The sequence below is a fragment of the Chiloscyllium plagiosum genome, unplaced genomic scaffold (genome assembly GCF_037043375.1).
Source record: "Chiloscyllium plagiosum isolate Xiang-an unplaced genomic scaffold, Cpla_swu_hap1 HiC_scaffold_35, whole genome shotgun sequence".
Taxonomy (NCBI): domain Eukaryota; kingdom Metazoa; phylum Chordata; class Chondrichthyes; order Orectolobiformes; family Hemiscylliidae; genus Chiloscyllium; species Chiloscyllium plagiosum.
In genome coordinates, this window is record NW_028270173.1 from 14,233,352 (window position 1) to 14,239,351 (window position 6,000).

A 6,000-nucleotide genomic window follows, 5' to 3' on the forward strand; every position below is an offset into this window, starting at 1 on the left:
CGTCAGCAAATTTACTAATTATACTAGCCACGTTTTCCACCAAATCATTTATGTAGGCCACAAACAGCAGAGATCCCAGTACTGATCCCTGTGGAACCACATGTCACAACATTCCATTCTGAACAGTATCCTTCCACCGCTATCTTCTGTCTCCTGTGACTAAACCAATTCTGTATCGACCTTAGCAGTTCACCCCTGATATCAGGTGACTTCACCTTTCTCAACAGTTTGCCATTGGGGCCCTTGTCAAAGGCTTTGCAGAAGTCTGTGATGTAAATAACATCAACCACTTATACCTCTGTTATCTGCTCAAAAAAAGCAATCAGGTTACTGAGGCAAGACCTCCCTGCACAAAACCATGCTGGCTACAAACAAGACCTTTCATTCCTGGGGAATCCAGTGAAGCTCCAGATCTCTGGTGAGGAAGGAAACCCAGAGAGGACCGCTGGGAGGATTACTCATCAATGTCCATGACCCCTTGAATCAGTGATTTGTTTCTCAGTCTGGAGAGTTTAGAGGATTATAAAATCATGAGAAACATGGATGGGGTCATTAACCAATCTCTTTCTTCTTAGGTGGGACAAGCCAAAATTAGAAAGCAGAGGTTTAAGGTGAGAGGGGAAAGATTATAAAATGGCCTGAGGGATAACACATGTTTGCAATGAGCTGCCTGGGGAAGTTCTGGAGGCAGGTATAATTACAACATTAAAAAGGGTCCGGATGGCTGGATGAATAGGAATTGTTTTGAGGGCTAAATGTTGGCAGATGGGGCTAGGTCAGACTGTGATGTATGGTCAGCATGGATGAGTGGGATTAAAGCATCTGTTTCTGCACTGTATGACTCTATGATTTCTATGTGCTGAATGATCTGAACTACATGGAAAGCATTATATAACTGCAGGTTCTCCTTGGGAATCTTAATTGATAGCACCTTCCAAATCCATGACCTCTTCCACTTAGAAATGTAAGGGCAGCAGATGTAAAGAAACCTACAAGTTACCTTGAAATCACATAACATTCTGATTTTAAACTATTTTGGCATTTCCTCAATTTGGTTGCATGAAAATCTTGTAACCAGCTCTGTGGAATCCCTATATTCCAAGGATTGCACCAGCACAAAAAGTTACTTTCTTCCACCTTCCCAAAGATTGTGAGAATGGGCAACAACTGCAGGCCAAGGCCATTCTGTCCACCTCTTCCTGTGCATTGAATTGAATTTGTCCAAGTTTTAACTACATACATTCCTTTCTCAATTAGATTCCCCACAGAGTGGAAACAGGCCATTTGGCCCAACAAGTCCACACTGATCCTTCGAAGAGTAATCCACCCAGATTCATTTCCCTCTGACTAATGCACCTAACACCATGGGCAATTCAGCATAGCCAATTCACCTAACCTGCACATTTTCGGACTGTGGGAGGGGACTGGAGAACCCAGAGGAAACTCATGCAGACACAGGGAGAATGTGCAAATTCCACACAGTCTCCTGAGGCTGGAATCGAGCCTGGATTCCTGGTGTTGTGAGGTAGCAGTGCTAACCACTGAGCTACCACACCATCCCTGGATAATCAAGATAATCTGTTATTTTATCTGTTGACTTATCCAAATCAATTACCTCTCCTAGTGTGTAATCAGTTGCAACATTGGGCTTATGCATTGATTTTACCTTCCAGGTTTCATGTAAGCTCCAGGTGGAGAAGCATTAGACCACTGACACAGAAGTACATATGCTCCCATTACTTCCAACTTTTTTTGGGCCCTCAGAGAGCTGGCTTCACACAGAACTCAACATATTTTGAGGGCCAAATGTTGGCAGATGAGACTAGGTTGGACTGGGATGTATGGTCAGCATGGATGAATTGGATTAAATGGTTTGTTTCTGTTCTGTATGACTCTATGTACGGAATGAACTGAACTACATGAAAATCAATATATAACTGCAGGTTTTCCTTGGGAATCTTAATCGATAGCGCCTTCCAAATCCATGACCTCTGCCACCTAGAAACATATGGTCAGCAGATATAAAGGAACCTACAAGTTACCCTCGAAACCAAGTACCATCCCGATTTTGAATTATATTGGCATTTCCTCAATGTGACTGCATCAAAATCTTGGAACTAACCCTGTGCATATCTCAACATGCCAAGCATTCCACTAGGTCCAAAACACTACTTGCTTCCATCTTCCCAAAGATTGTGACAATGGGATACAAATTGAGGCCTACCCCTTGATGTCCACATCTTCCCCTGTCTCTTACTGTGCAGTGAATTGAATTTGTCCAAGTTTTAACTGTTTAGATTCCTTTCCCAAGTTAATCTGTTATTTTATCATCCAACTTATCAAAATCAATTACATCTCATGGTCTGCAATCAGTTGCAAACCTGAGCTTGTGATTTGATTTTATCTAACAGGTTTCATGTAAGCTCCAGGTGGGGAGGGTATAAAACAAGCAGCCCAAGCATTAGACCAATGACACACAAGTGCCTTTACTCCCATTACTTGCAACTTTTTGAGGTCCTTCTCAGAGCTGACTTTGCACACAACTCATCATATTTCATCAACAAACACAGAAGTTGCTGGAAAAACTCAGCAGGGTCTGGCGGCATCTTTCCCGAAACATTAATTTTGATTTATCTTCACAATGCTGCAAGACCTGCAGAGCTGTTCCAGCAACTTCAATTTTTGAGTCTGATTTACAGCAGCCAGTTTTTTTTTGGTTTTTATTCTATTGCAGTTCATGCTTTACTTTCCCAACAGCATTGATCAGTGTGTTGTCAATCAATGTTTCTCTATTACAAAACAGATAAAGTATTCATTTCATGCTAACGAAGACAAATCTCCATCAGTTTACAGCTGACATTTTATAGCAGAAAGATGAAGATGGTGTGAAATTACATGCAGGCCCTTTGTTTGATCTTAAATCTCACAGATCGTCAGTGGTGTTGAATTCTTTCCACCCATTCTTAGATGTGGATTGAAGAAGGGAAAGATCCTCTCAGTGAAAGTGTGGGTGAAAGTGTGGAGATGGGACATGTTGACCACATTGTAAAATACCACCTGTCCATTCTAATAGTCCAGCAAAGTGCCAATATTCCAGGGTTTAACATTCGCGGTGAGAGGGGTCGAGAAGGTGGTGGTGTTGGCCAAACAACTTTTTCACAGAAAAGCCACATAATCCAATAGCCGGTGTCAAGTTTCAGACAAATTTCCTTTTTCTTTTTCCTCTCCACAGACTCCTAGACTCCTCCCAGAATCCATTGTTTCCTACCTCCACCTGCCAGTATCTCCCTGATATGAATCTGTTCAAGTGAAATAGGGATTGATAGGAAGTGTGAGGGGAGTAACAAATTAAAAGTATTATATATGAATGCACAAAGCATTAGAAATAAGGTGGATGAGCTTGAGGCTTATTTGGAAATTGGCAGTTACAATGTTGTGGGGATAACTGAGACGTGGCATCAAGTTGACAGGGCCTGAGAAATGAATATTCAAGGCTATACGTGCTATCATAAGGACAGACTGACTGGCAGAGGGGGTGAGGTGGCCCTGTTGGTAAGGAATGATATTCAGTCCCTTGCCCGGGGGGACCTAGAATCAAGGGCTGTAGAATCAGTATGGATAGTGCTGAGAAATTTTAAGGGTGGAAAGACACTAATGGGAGTTAACTACAGGCCCCCAAACTATAGCCTGGATATAGTGTGTAAGTTGAATAAGGAGCTGAAATTGGCCTGTCGCAAAAATATTACTACAGTTGTTATGGGGGATTTCAACATTCAGATAGACTGGGAGAATCAGGATGGTACTGGACCCCAAGAAAGGGAATTTGTGGAGTTCCTCCGAGATGGATTCTTAGAATAGCTTGTGCTGAAGCCTAGCAGGGAGAAAGCAGTTCTGGATCTGGTGTTGTGCAATGAACTGGATTTGATCAGGGACCTCGAAGTAAAGGAGCCATTAGGAGGTAGTGATCACAATACAATAAGCTTTAATCTGCAGTTTGAAAGGGAGAGGGTAGAATCGGAAGTGACAATATTTCAGTTGAATAAGGGGAACTATGGAGCTCTGAGGGAGGAACTGGCCAAAGTTCAATAGTGCAATACCCTAGCAGGGATGGCAGTGGAACAACAATGGCAGGTGTTGCTGGGTATAATGTAGAAGATGCAGGATCAGTTCATTCCAAAAAGGAAGAAAGATCCTAAGGGGTGGCCGTAGCTGACGAGGGAAGTTAAGGACCATATAAAGACAAAAGGGAAAAAGTATAACATAGCAAAGATGAGTGGGAAATCAGAGGACTGGGAAGCTTTTAAAGAACAACAGAGGATAACTAAAAAGGAAATATGCAAAGAAATAATAAGGTACGAAGGTAAACTGCCAAAAATATAAAGGAGGATAGTAAAGGCTTTTTTAGGTATTTGAAAAAAAAAAGTTTAGACTAAACTTGGGCCCTTGAAGACAGAAACAGGTGAATTTATTATGGGGAATAAAGAAATGGCAAAAGAGTTGAATCGGTACTTTAGATCTGTGTTCACTGGGGAAGATGCGAGCAATCTCCCAGATGTAATAGTGGCTGAAGGACCTGAACTGAAGGGAATTTATATTAAGCAGGAAATGGTGTTGGACAGACTGTTAGGTCTGAAGGCTGAAAAGTCCCCGGGACCTGATGGTCTGCATCCCAGTGTACTGAAGGAGGTGGCTCTAGAAATCATGGATGCATTGGTGATCATTTTCCAATATTCTATCGATTCAGGATCAGTTCCTGTGGATTGGAGGGTGGCTAATGTTGTCCCACTTTTTAAGAAAGGAGGGAGAGAGAAAACAGAGAATTATAGACCAGTTAGTCTGACCTCAGTGGTGGGAAAAATGTTGGAGTCAATTATAAATGACGAAATTACGACACATCTGGATAGCTGTAACAGGATAGGTCAGAGTCAGCATGGATTTATGAAGGGGAAATCATGCTTGACTAATCTGCTGGAATTTTTTGAGGATGTAACTCTGAAGATGGACAAGGGAGATCCAGTGGTTGTAGTATACCTGGACTTTCAGAAAGCCTTTGATAAAGTCCTACATAGGAGGTTTTGAGCAAAATTAGGGCACATGGTATTAGGGGCAAAATACTGACATGGATTGAAAATTGTTTGGCTGTAGTGATAAACAGCTCCCATTTGGAATGGCAGGTGGTGACCAGTGTGTGCCGCAGGGATCAGTGCTGGGACTGCAGCTTTTTACAATGTACATTAATGATATAGATGAAGGTATTAAAAGTAATATTAACAAATTCGCTGATGACACAAAGCTGGGTGGCAGGGTTAAATGTGAGGAGGATGTTAGGAGAATACAGGTTGACCCGGACAGGCTAGGTGAGTGGACGAATGCATGGCAGATCCAGTTTAATGTGGATAAATGTGTGGTTATCTACTTTGGTGGCAAGAACAGGGAGGCAGATTACTACCTAAATGGAGTCAAGTTAGGTAAAGGGGCAGTACAACAAGATCTAGGTGTTCTTGTACATCAGTCAATGAAAGCAAGCATGCAGGTACAGCAGGAAGTGAAGAAAGCTAATAGCATGCTGGCCTTCATAACAAGAGGGATTGAGTATAGAAGCAAAGAGGTCCTTCTGCAGCTGTACAGGGCCCTGGCGAGACCGCACTTGGAATATTGTGCGCAGTTTTGGTCTCCAAATTTGAGGAAAGACATTCTGGCTATTGAGGGAGTGCAGTGTAGGTTCACGAGGTCAATTCTCGGAATGGTGAGATTATCTTATGCTGAAAGATTGGAGTGACTGGGCTTGTATACGCTTGAGTTTAGAAGGCTGAGAGCGGATCTATTGAGATGTATAAGATTATTAAAGGATTGGAACTCTGGAGGCAGGAAGCATGTTTCTGCTGATGGGTGAGTCCTGAACCAGAGGACACAGTTTAAAAATAAGGGGTAGGCCACTTAGAACAGAGTTGAGGAGAACCTTCTTCACCCAGAGAGTGGTGAGTATATGGAATGCTCTGC